Below are 13,902 nucleotides of genomic sequence, written 5' to 3' on the forward strand. Positions count from 1 at the left end.
CACTTCTGGACGGCAACTGGCGGTGTTGGAGCCCAGGGACAGGTGGAGGAGGAGGAGGTTGGAGGAGGTTGGAGGAGGTAGGAGGGATTGCCACACACACAGCAGGGGAACAGCTGACGTTACTGAACCCCAATAACAGAGGAGCGACTGTTGACTGTGCGTACAGCACTTCTGGACGGCAACTGGCGGTGTTGGAGCCCAGGGACAGGTGGAGGAGGAGGAGGTTGGAGGAGGTAGGAGGGATTGCCACACACACAGCAGGGGAACAGCTGACGTTACTGAACCCCAGTAACAGAGGAGGGACTGTTGACTGTGCGTACAGCACTTCTGGACGGCAACTGGCGGTGTTGGAGCCCAGGGACAGGTGGAGGAGGAGGAGGTTGGAGGAGGTTGGAGGAGGTAGGAGGGATTGCCACACACACAGCAGGGGAACAGCTGACGTTACTGAACCCCAATAACAGAGGAGCGACTGTTGACTGTGCGTACAGCACTTCTGGACGGCAACTGGCGGTGTTGGAGCCCAGGGACAGGTGGAGGAGGAGGAGGAGGTTGGAGGAGGTAGGAGGGATTGCCACACACACAGCAGGGGAACAGCTGACGTTACTGAACCCCAATAACAGAGGAGGGACTGTTGACTGTGCGTACAGCACTTCTGGACGGCAACTGGCGGTGTTGGAGCCCAGGGACAGGTGGAGGAGGAGGAGGTTGGAGGAGGTTGGAGGAGGTAGGAGGGATTGCCACACACACAGCAGGGGAACAGCTGACGTTACTGAACCCCAATAACAGAGGAGCGACTGTTGACTGTGCGTACAGCACTTCTGGACGGCAACTGGCGGTGTTGGAGCCCAGGGACAGGTGGAGGAGGAGGAGGAGGTTGGAGGAGGTAGGAGGGATTGCCACACACACAGCAGGGGAACAGCTGACATTACTGAACCCCAATAACAGAGGAGGGACTGTTGACTGTGCGTACAGCACTTCTGGACGGCAACTGGCGGTGTTGGAGCCCAGGGACAGGTGGAGGAGGAGGAGGTTGGAGGAGGTTGGAGGAGGTAGGAGGGATTGCCACACACACAGCAGGGGAACAGCTGACGTTACTGAACCCCAATAACAGAGGAGGGACTGTTGACTGTGCGTACAGCACTTCTGGACGGCAACTGGCGGTGTTGGAGCCCAGGGACAGGTGGAGGAGGAGGAGGTTGGAGGAGGTTGGAGGAGGTAGGAGGGATTGCCACACACACAGCAGGGGAACAGCTGACGTTACTGAACCCCAATAACAGAGGAGCGACTGTTGACTGTGCGTACAGCACTTCTGGACGGCAACTGGCGGTGTTGGAGCCCAGGGACAGGTGGAGGAGGAGGAGGAGGTTGGAGGAGGTAGGAGGGATTGCCACACACACAGCAGGGGAACAGCTGACGTTACTGAACCCCAATAACAGAGGAGGGACTGTTGACTGTGCGTACAGCACTTCTGGACGGCAACTGGCGGTGTTGGAGCCCAGGGACAGGTGGAGGAGGAGGAGGTTGGAGGAGGTTGGAGGAGGTAGGAGGGATTGCCACACACACAGCAGGGGAACAGCTGACGTTACTGAACCCCAATAACAGAGGAGGGACTGTTGGGACTGTGCGTACAGCACTACCAGGCAACAACTAGCGGTGTTGGAGCCCAGGGACAGGTGGAGGAGGAGGAGGTGGAGGAGGTAGGAGGGATTGCCACACACACAGCAGGGGAACAGCTGACGTTACTGAACCCCAATAACAGAGGAGGGACTGTTGACTGTGCGTACAGCACTTCTGGACGGCAACTGGCGGTGTTGGAGCCCAGGGACAGGTGGAGGAGGAGGAGGTAGGAGGAGGTAGGAGGGATTGCCACACACACAGCAGGGGAACAGCTGACGTTACTGAACCCCAATAACAGAGGAGGGACTGTTGGGACTGTGCGTACAGCACTACCAGGCAACAACTAGCGGTGTTGGAGCCCAGGGACAGGTGGAGGAGGAGGAGGTTGGAGGAGGTAGGAGGGATTGCCACACACACAGCAGGGGAACAGCTGACGTTACTGAACCCCAATAACAGAGGAGGGACTGTTGACTGTGCGTACAGCACTTCTGGACGGCAACTGGCGGTGTTGGAGCCCAGGGACAGGTGGAGGAGGAGGAGGTTGGAGGAGGTTGGAGGAGGTAGGAGGGATTGCCACACACACAGCAGGGGAACAGCTGACGTTACTGAACCCCAATAACAGAGGAGGGACTGTTGACTGTGCGTACAGCACTTCTGGACGGCAACTGGCGGTGTTGGAGCCCAGGGACAGGTGGAGGAGGAGGAGGTTGGAGGAGGTAGGAGGGATTGCCACACACACAGCAGGGGAACAGCTGACGTTACTGAACCCCAATAACAGAGGAGCGACTGTTGACTGTGCGTACAGCACTTCTGGACGGCAACTAGCGGTGTTGGAGCCCAGGGGCAGGTGGAAAAGCAGAGGAACACAATGTAGGCCGAAGCCTGAGAAAGTCGAAAGGGAACCTTTAACCCCCCCCCCAAGGCGTTTGTAGCTGAAAGAGCCAGCTTGTGCAGCACAAAAGATGCAAAAGGAAAAGGTGGCTCTTTTCATCATGCTCCTTGCAAACACAGAACTAAACACTTATAAAATGTGTCCCCTGAAGCCGTGAAACCGTCCCGGAGGTGGGACTTTCCTTCGTAATATGACGCAGCACAGCCATCATTACTACCCCCCCGCCGCCGTGCCCCGGCTCCTCAGCGTTGTTTGATTCCGTCCCGGAGCCTGCGCTGTTATGTTATCCCGTGGCCAGGCACACTTAGCGCTGCCCATCTTCTGACATCATTTGGTGTCAGGCTGGCTGCGCCTGTGCGGCCGCGCTGGCCGAGAGCCCGCCTCGCAGTGTCTTCTGATGTAATCCCACTGGGGGCCTGGGATCCATGGCCATGCGCAGTGCATATCCTCGCCTCTCACTCCCCTCCCTACGGCTTCTTTTTCAGACTGTGCGGTGTCACGGCCGTGGCATGCTATTAGGGACCAGCTGACACCGAACAGTCTGAAGAAGCCATAGGGAGATGAGTGAGAGGTGGAGGTTCAGATATGCACTGCGCATGTCCATAGATCCCAGGCCCCCAGTGGGATTAAATCAGAAGACACTGCGAGGCGGGCTCTCGGCCAGCGTGGCCGCACAGGCGCAGCCAGCCTGACACCAAATGATGCCAGAAGACGGGCAGCGCTAAGTGTGCCTGGCCACGGGATAACATAACAGCGCAGGCTCCGGGACGGAATCAAACAACGCTGAGGAGCCGGGGCGCGGCGCCGGGGGGGTAGGAATGACGGCTGTGCTGCGTCCTATTACGAAGGAAAGTCCCACCTCCGGGACGGTTTTACGGTATCAGTGGACACATTTTATAAGTGTTAAGTTTTGCGTGTGCAAGGAGCAAAACCAAAATAGCTACCTTTTTCCTTGTGCAGCATTACTGCTGCACAAGGTGGCTCTTTCAGTAACAAACGCCTTGGGGGGGGGGGGGACAGATTCCCTTACATTTCAGTTGTTGTGTCAGCGTGGCGGTCGCATGACACATTGCCGGCTACACAGCTGGGGATCAGCTGACGTTACTGAAACCCAATAACACTGGGTCGTATGTTTTGACTGTGCAGACGGCACGTCTGAGCCTCAACTGGCGGTGTTGGAGCCCAGGAATTTAAGTTCAGGTGGTAGAAAGATGAACACAACAGGAGACCTGGATAACGTATACAGTGACCTAATTATTTAATCAGGAAGAGGAGTGGCAAATTCCTGCGAGATCCAGGCCTTGTTCATTTTCAGAAAAGTAAGCCGGTCAACGTTATCGGAGGATAGTCGCATGCGACGGTCAGTTAGTACACCACCTGCAGCACTAAAGACACGTTCCGATAATACACTGGCCGCAGGGCAAGACAGCACCTCCAATGCATACTGGCTTAGCTCTGGCCATGTATCCAGCTTTGAGACCCAAAACTTGAAAGGGGAAGAGCCGTCTGGGAGTACAGCAAGAGGGCAAGACATGTAGTCTGTCACCATCTGACGGAACCGTTGCCTCCTGCTGACTGGAGCCGTCTGTGATGGTGTAGACTTTTGTGGGGGGCACACAAAACTGTGCCACAGTTGGGCCATACTGGTCTTGCCTTGGGCAGAGGCACTGCTTCTGCTCCCTCTTTGTGCAGAGCCTCCACCACTGCCTGGACGCACTGAGCTGCTTTGGAATGCAGTAGCAGCACTTCTCTCAGTTGGAATGGAGAAGATGATGGAACTGACCAGTGTGTCTTGGTACTCCCGCATTTTTCGCTCCCGGTTCAACGGTGTGATGAGGCTTTCTACGTTGTCCCGGTAGCGAGGATCGAGGAGGGTGAACACCCAATAATCAGACATGTTGAGAATGTGGGCGATGCGGCGGTCGTTTCTCAGGCACTGCAGCATGTAATCCACCATGTGCTGCAGACTGCCAACTGCCCAAGAAACGCTGTCCCCAGCTGGAGGCGTGATCTCTGCCCGCTCGTCATCACCCCACCCTCGCTGTACACACTGAGTACTGGACAATTGTGTAACTCCCTCCTCTGGACGGATGTCTTCCTCCTCCATTGACTCCTCCTCATCCTCCTCACAAACTGTCCCCTGCCTACGCGTTTGTGAGGAACCACGTGGCGCTGACTGTCCAGAAGATGATGGAAGTGGTGAATCCTCATCCTCCACCTCTTCCACAACATCATCCCTTAGCGCTTGCAGTGATTTTTCAAGCAGGCAGATAAGGGGGACAGTCATGCTGACTAGTGCATCATCTGCACTCGCCATCCGCGTGGAATAATCAAAGGGACGCAAAACCTGGCAGACATCCTTCATAGTGGCCCACTCTGTGGTTGTGAAGTCTGTACGGCGCTGACTGCGACTTTTTTGCGCCTGATACAGCTGGTACTCCATTACAGCTTGCTGCTGCTCACACAACCGCTCCAACATATGTAACGTGGAATTCCACCTGGTAGGTAGGTCACATATGATGCGATGTTCCGGCAGGCGGTGTCGGCGCTGCAGAGCCGCAATGCGCGCTTTTGCCGTGCTGGAACGCCGCAAGTGAGCACACTCTAGGCGGACCTTGTGCAGCAGTGCATCAAGATCCGGATAGTCCCTCAAAAAACTCTGCACGACCAAATTGAGCACATGTGCCAGACATGGGATGTGAGTGAGGTTGCCGAGGCCCAGGGCTGCCACCAGATTTCGGCCATTATCACACACTACCATGCCTGGCTGGAGATTCGCTGGCTCAAACCACACATCGCTCTCCTGCTTGATGGCATTCCAGAGCTCCTGCGCTGTGTGGCTACGATTCCCCAAAAAAATTAATTTCAAGACGGCCTGTTGACGTTTGGCCACGGCTGTGCTCATGTCGGTCGTAACAGGTACACGTTCATCACGGGTCCATGTGGAGGTGGACTGTGACGGCTCCTGCAGCGATGATTCTGAGGAACTGGTGTAAGAGGAGGAGTCAATGCGTACAGAATGGATTCCTGCAATCCTTGGAGTGGGCAGGACACGTCCTGCGCCACTCGCACGGTCTGTACCCGGCTCAACTACATTAACCCAATGGGCAGTGAGGGAAAGGTATCGCCCCTGTCCATGTTGACTGGTCCACGCATCGGTGGTGAGGTGGACCTTGCTACTGACGGCGTTCAGTAGCGCGTGTTTTATGTGTCCCTCCACATGCTTGTGCAGGGCAGGGACGGCTTGCCTGCTGAAGTAAAAGCGGCTGGGCACATTGTACTGTGGGACTGCCAATGACATCAAGTCACGGAAGCTGTCAGTCTCCACCAGCCTGAATGACAGCATTTCCAGTGACAGAAGTTTGGCAATGCCTGCAGTCAGAGCCTGTGCTCGTGGGTGGTTTGACGAGAAAGGCCGCCTTTTCTCCCATGCCTGTACTACCGATGGCTGTAGACTGGGCTGGGAGTGTGTGGATGACTGGGAAAGTGGTGCTGCGGGTGGAATGACAGCGGGTCTCTGGACAACAGGGCCAGAGGTTCTTCCACGGCGATCCTGGGAGGAAGCCGAACCAGCTGCGTGTGAGCTAGAGGAAGAGGCAACACGAGCTGAAGAGGTGGTAGCTGCCGCTGTTGGTTGGCCTAGCTCTTCAGTGTGTTTGTCTAACTCCGCCGGGTGCCTGTTGCGCACATGTTTCCACATGTTGGAGGTATTGAGGTTGGCGACTTTTTGACCTCTTTTGATTTTTTGATGACACACCTTGCATCTGACATAGCAAATGTCATCTGCAACTGGGTCAAAAAAGGACCAGGCACTGCAAGTCTTGGGAGCCCCCCTTTTGACTTTTGGAAGAGACATGCTCCTTACGGGTGCCAAAGCGGAGGCTGCAGGATCCGCAGTCTTCCCCCTCCCTCTTTGGGCCGTACGGGGAATCTCTTCCTCAGAGCTGCTCCCACCACCTTCCTGTCCCTGACGCCAAGATGGGTCAAGGACCTCATCATCTACACTACCCTCTGCCCCCAACTGCTCCTCCTGGGTAGTCTCAGCAGCAGAGCACGCACCAGTAAGTGGCACCTGAGTGTCATCATCAGCTGATGCGGCCTGCGAGGTGGTGACCGGAGCCACTGGCCCACCCGCCTCTTCAGAGGAAGACAGAAAAAGCGGTTGGGCATCACTGCACCCTGCCTCTTCTTCCATTTCTCCAATGCTGCTTGGCTGGCCCCCTGTTTCCAAGCCAAGAGATGATTCAGAGAACAGAAGTAGAGACTGCTCCTGTCCTGGGATCTCTGTCTGCCTGGGCAATTTTGCAGGTGGTGAAGAGACAGATGGCTGCTCTCCAGTGCTCTGTGTCTGAGAGGATGTGGCACTAATGGAAGTTGATGCATTAGCTGCCATCCATCCCACAACGGCTTCAATTTGGTCTTGACGCAGCAGCGGTGTACGGCGCTCGGCGACAAAGCTGCGCATGAACGACTGTTCCCTTGTGAAAGTGGGTGCTGATGACTCACCGGTGCCCGCAGCAGGCACAGAATCCCCACGTCCCCTCCCTGCTCCGCGCCCACGCCCACGCCCACGTGCCTTACTCACTGCCTTCTTCATCTTGGTTGACTGATAAAGATAAGCAGAAAAGTACTAACGGCTTTGTGTGCTTATTCCTGAGCAACTCCTCCTAACAGGTATAAGACACACTAATTTTCTAAAGTGTGGACTAGACTTGAATATGAGCTAATGTGGCCTACACAAATGTAAAGTGGTGTAACTGGTGTGTTTGGTGAACTTTATTATTTATTTTTTTGGGGCTGAACTGACAACGGATAGAGCTGCAGTCACACGGAGACCGTGCAGACAGCCGTAAACGGCGCTGCAAGGCCCAAAAACCCTCCTCTACTTTATCCTATGTAGTGTTTTTCCACAAATTAGCTGGAGACGGGTGGAAAGACACTAATAGGATTTTTTTAAATTAATTAGCAGCAGACTACACTACTTGAAAACAAAATGAAAATTGATTTGGCGGTATGACGCAGTGAACAACCCTGAGCTGGAGACAACCAAGCTACGGCTGCTCACAGACTACAGGGCGAGCTGCAGTCACACGGAGACCGTGCAGACAGCCGTAAACGGCGCTGCAAGGCCCAAAAACCCTCCTCTACTTTATCCTATGTAGTGTTTTTCCACAAATTAGCTGGAGACGGGTGGAAAGACACTAATAGGATTTTTTTAAATTAATTAGCAGCAGACTACACTACTTGAAAACAAAATGAAAATTGATTTGGCGGTATGACGCAGTGAACAACCCTGAGCTGGAGACAACCAAGCTACGGCTGCTCACAGACTACAGGGCGAGCTGCAGTCACACGGAGACCGTGCAGACAGCCGTAAACGGCGCTGCAAGGCCCAAAAATCCTCCTCTACTTTATCCTATGTAGTGTTTTTCCACAAATTAGCTGGAGACGGGTGGAAAGACACTAATAGGATTTTTTTGAATAAATTAGCAGCAGACTACACTACTTGGAAAAAAAAAAAAAAAAAAAAGAGAACAGTACTGTATGAGGCAATGAACCACCCTCCCTGAACTGAATACAACCAGCTATGGATGGCCTATGTGGCTGCACTCAGACTAGAGAGTGGGCTGCACTCACACACACACACACAGAGAGACCTTGCAGATCGCTGTGAAAACAGCGCTACAAGGCAAAAGGAAGGTGAATAGTAGGTGAACACAGCGGTTGCTAAATTAGCCTTTGGAAAGCACAAAGAAGCAAATCGCTATCTCTAAACTGTCCCTCAGTCAGCAAACAGCGTCCTGTCACTAACTGAATTCACAGCAGAGTGATCGCAAAATGGCGCCAGCGACTTTTAAACTGCATCATGACATCATTTCAGCAGCCAATCACAGCCATGCCAGTAGTTTCATGCCCTCCATGCTGAACAGGATGTGCCCACACTTGAAATCATTCTCATTGGCTGAATTTCTGCATTTTGAATCTGGGAACTTCCGATTCCGGTATCCGATACGCGGCAAGTATCGGAATCCCGGTATCGGAATTCCGATACCGCTAGTATCGGCCGATACCCGATACTTGCGGTATCGGAATGCTCAACACTAGTGCTGAATGTCCCTGCATCGCCATTGTCCCGATGCATCAGCGCTTCCTGTGCTGAGTGGTCACGTGGTACCGCTCATTAAGGTAATGAGTATGCACTCCACACCTATGGGAGTGGAGACGGGTGAATATTCATTACCTTAGTAGTGTTGAGCATTCCGATGCTGCAAGTATCGGGTATCGGCCGATACTTGCTGTATCGGAATTCCGATACCGGGATTCCGATACTCTTGTGGTATCGGGTATCGGGTATCGGAACAACATTAATGTTAAAATGTGTAAAATAGAGAATTAAAATAAAAAATATCGCTATACTCACCTGTCCGACGCAGCCGGGACCTCAGCGCAGGAACCGGCAGCGTTGTTTGTTTAAAATTCCCGCTTTTACATGGTTACGCGAAGTCCCGGCTTGTGATTGGTCAGGGCGGCCATGTTGCCGGGCCGCGGACCAATCACAGCAAGCCGTGACGAAAATACGTCACGGCTTGCTGTGATTGGTCCGCGTCCCGGCAACATGGCCGCCATTAACCAATCACAAGCCGTGACGTCACGGGAGGCTGGACACGCGCCCATTTTAAAATGAGCGCGTGTCCAGCCTCCCGTGACGTCCCGGCTTGTGATTGGTCAGGGCGGCCATATTGCCGGGACGCGGACCAATCACAGCAAGCCGTGACGTAATTTCGTCACGGCTTGCTGTGATTGGTCCGCGTCCCGGCAACATGGCCGACCTGACCAATCACAAGCCGGGAATTCACGTAACCAAGTAATAGCGCGATTTTTAAACAAACAACGCTGCCGGTTCCCTCGCTGAAGTCCCGGCTGCGTCGGACAGGTGAGTATAGCGATATTTTTTATTTTAATTCTTTCTTTTACACATTTATATGGTTCCCAGGGCCTGAAGGAGAGTTTCCTCTCCTTCAGACCCTGGGAACCATCAGGGATACCGTCCGATACATGAGTCCCATTGACTTGTATTGGTATCGGGTATCGGTATCGGATTGGATTCCGATACTGTGACGGTATCGGCCGATACTTTCCGATACCGATACTTTCAAGTATCGGACGGTATCGCTCAACACTATTAATGAGTGGTATCACGTGACCGCTAAGCACAGGAAGCACTGACGCACCGGGACAACAGAGATGCAGGGACATTCAGCGATTATGCGAGGAGAGTAAGTATGGTGTCACAGTCGCCAACTCCTGCCGCCGCTCCGCCGCTCCCCTCCCCCACCGGATTTCTGGACCATGACTCATGTATAAGCCGAGGGGGGTGTTTTCAGCACAAAAAGTGTGCTGAAAATCTCAGCTTATACACGATTATATAAATCTGTTATCTCTGCTGTCGCAGTAACCATTGTAACCGAAGAATAAAGTTGCAATATCACTTTATCCTACCACACGAGGAACAGCGTAAAAAATAAATAAAACCATTTCTTGACCTGCTGTTAATTTGTTCATTTGCATGCAAAGGATAGCAGTAAGGTTCGGCGCACATTAATACTGCACTCTGCGCTGAGCACTTCAGCTCTCTGAAATACTTGATTCAGATGGAACCTGGCAAAAGATTCCATATAATGATGCAGATGGAGGCATTTTGGATGCCGTCTGGCCTATGATCTGGAGGTGTACATCTTTTTAGGCATACATGAATGTGCAGTCAGCAACAGTTTTGTGTACCCCTGAAAAGAAGGACACCACTGAACAGAGGCGAGATGAAGTCCAGAGCTACTCTGCTGCCTCATTATAGTGAATTGATCCCTCAGGGTTTCATGTGAGTCACATCATTCAGATATTTAGGCTGCCGTCACACTAACAGCATTTGGTCAGTATTTTACATCAGTATTTGCAAGCCAAAACCAAGAGTGGGTGATAAATGCAGAAGTGGTGCATATGTTTCTATTATACTTTTCCTCTAATTGTTCCACTCCTGGTTTGTGCTTACAAATACTGATGTAAAATACTGACCAAATACTGCTAGTGTGACGGCAGCCTTAGATGGATACCCCAATATAAGTGCTCAGCGTAGAGCACAGGATAAATGTGATCCCAAATGCTATGTAAAATATTCCCAATAAAATCTTAAACTCAATACATGAAAAAAGCCCCCACTCAGGTCCATTATCTGTTAACGGGAATATTGGGGTAATCCATGTTACTGATAGCACAAAGGTTCTGGAAAAGCGGTATGGCTCCTCCCCCAATCAAGAATATTCTAGACTACCAAATAAAAATGCCCCTCTCCCGTTTGAGCCCCACACTATGCCTAAACCACATTTAGCATCCACATTTGGCATTTCTGTAGCAATAAGCCCCCATAATTTATGGGTGCGTGTTTCCAGAAACATGAGCTGGAGATAATGTACTAGGTACTGTTATAGCAGATTTGTAATTTTCACTCAGCTACATCCACTGCGGCTTCTTTCTGAAAATTACCCATGGAGTCAAAATCATCACTACACCTGTAGATAAATTCCCAAAGATGTATAATTTCCAAAATGGGGTCACTTGAGAAGGGTATTTTGCTCTTCTAGCACTTAGGGCCTCTGTTAATGGGGTCTGCAAACTATTGTAGGAAAATCTGCATTACAAGAGGCAAATAACGCTCCATCTTTCCAGTGTCTTGCAGTATGGCTAAGCATTACTGTACAGCCTCATATGGGGTATTTCCATGTTCAGTACTAATTGACAAATTTTGGTGCCATTTTTACAAATTTTATAATTATTTTTTCTTCACTGCCCAATGGTATTAAATTGTGTGACACCCCTCTGGTGTCAATATGATCACTGCACCCTTAGATGAATTCATTGAGACGTGTAGTTTGTAAAATCGAATCACTTATGGGGGGTTCTGCTGTTCTGGCACCTCTTGCGCTCTCCCAGTTGGTCATGGCACTCGTAATCCATAACAGTAAAATCGGAACTAAATTATGGCACTCCTTTCCTTTTGCACTGTGCCTCAAAAGTGGTTCTCGATTACATGTAGGGTATTGACGTACTCAGAAATTGCATAGCAAACTGAGAAGTCCATTTTTTCCTATTAGCACTTATAAAGATTACAAATTTGGGGCCAAAACAACATTTTAGAAGGTATAAATTTCTGTGAGGTACAAGTGGTGTCAACATGCTCACTGCTCCACTACATAAATTTAGAAGTGTAGGTTGTAAAATTACATCACTTATGGGTGATTTCTGCTGTTCTGGCATCTCAGGGGCTCTGCCAATGTGATATGGCATCTCCAACCCATTCCAGCAAAATCTGAACTCCAATATGGTGCTTCTTCCCTCACGAACCCTGCAGTGCACCCAAACAGTAGTTTTCCTCCACATATGGGTAATCAGCGTACTCAGGAGAAATTGCACAATAAATTGTATGGTGAATTTTCTCATGCTATACTTGTGAAAATGAAAATAAAATTGTAATTTTTTATTATCACAGCTCAGCGTGGGAAGCACATGGGGGTTCAAAGTGCTCACCACACATCTAGATACATTCCTTGAGGCCATGTGCACACGTTCAGGATTTTTAGCGTTTTTTTCGCGTTTTTTCGCTATAAAAACGTGATAAAAACGCGAAAAAAATGCTAACATATGCCTCCTATTATTTACAGTGTATTCCGCATTTTTTGTGCAAATGTTGCGATTTTTTCCGCGAAAAAATCGCATCGCGGAAAAAAAAGCAACATGTTCATTAAAAATGCGGAATTGCGGGGATTCCGCACACCTAGGAGTCCATTGATCTGCTTACTTCCCGCACGGGGCTGTGCCCACGATGCGGGAAGTAAGCAGATTATGTGCGGTTGGTACCCAGGGTGGAGGAGAGGAGACTCTCCTCCACGCACTGGGCACCATATAATTGCTCAAAAATAAAGAATTAAAATAAAAAATAGCGATATACTCACCCTCGATGTCTTCCCGCCTCTCAGCTGCATGCTGCCGCTTCGTTTCCTGTAGCTGGTGTGCGGTGAAGGACCTGCGATGACGTCACGGTCCTGTGACCGTCCTGTGATTGGTCGAGACCGGTCATGTGACCGCGACGTCATGGAAGGTCCTGCGCGCACACACCATCTATACGGAACGGACGCCGGTGAGGATATCAGCTGTCTGCGGGTGAGTATAACCATTTTTTTATTTTTTTAATTATTTTTAAACATTCTATCTTTTACTATAGATGCTGCATAAGCTGCATCTATAGTAAAAAGATGGTCACACTTGTCAAACACTATGTTTGACAAGTGTGACCAACCTGTCAGTCAGTTTTCCAAGCGATGCTACAGATCGCTTGGAAAACTTAGCATTCTGCAAGCTAATTACGCTTGCAGAATGCTAAAAAAACGCGAAAAAAACGGAAAAAAAACGCAAAAAAAAAAATGCGGATTTCTTGCAGAAAATTTCCGGTTTTCTTCAGGAAATTTCTGCAAGAAATCCGCAACGTGTGCACATACCCTGAGGGGTTTAGTTTCCAAAATGGGGTAATTTGTGGGGGTTTCTATTGTTTAAGTACATCAGGGCTCTGCAAATGTGATGTGGAATCAGTTAATGATTACAGCAAATATTGAGTTAAAAAAGTCACATGGTGCTCTTTCCTTTCTGAGCCCTGCTGTGCGCCCAAACAGTAGTTGGGCTATTAGGAGTTTTCAGTGTTTAGGCACATCAGGAGTTTTCCAAACACGACATGGCATCCGCAATCGATTTAAGCTAATTTTGCATTCAAAAAGTCAAGCAGTGCTGCTTTCCTTTCCGAACCGTGGCATTCACCCAAGCAGTAGTCTTCTTCAACATATGGGATATTGACATGCTCAGGAGAAATTGCACAGCAAAGTTTGGGGTCCATTTCTTTGTGTTACCCTGTAAAAAAAAATTGGGGTAAATAAAAAGAAGAAAATGTTCATGTTTTTCCTTCCATTATTTCCTGTGATACACTTGAAGGGTTAATAAACTTCTTGAATGTGGCTTTGAGCACCTTGAGGGTGCAGTTTTTAGAATATTGTCAATTTTGGGTATTTTCTTTCATATAGACCCTTCAAAGTCAGTTCAAATGTGACGTGGTCCCTAAAAAAATGGTTTTGCAAATTTTGTTGGAAAAATAAATCATTTGTCAACTTTTAAGTCTTCTAACTTCCTAAAGAAAATTAAAAAATGTAAAACAATTGTGCTGTTGTAAATTAGACATAAGGGAAATGTTATTTATTAGATTATAGATTATAAAAAATTACTGTGGCATTGAGTATACAGGTCTCGTATTGCTGCGAATTTAGAAAATAACCACTTATTTGTCAAAAAATGTAATA

The sequence above is a fragment of the Ranitomeya variabilis genome, chromosome 6, assembly GCF_051348905.1.
Source record: "Ranitomeya variabilis isolate aRanVar5 chromosome 6, aRanVar5.hap1, whole genome shotgun sequence".
In the NCBI taxonomy this organism is placed as follows: Eukaryota; Metazoa; Chordata; class Amphibia; order Anura; family Dendrobatidae; genus Ranitomeya; species Ranitomeya variabilis.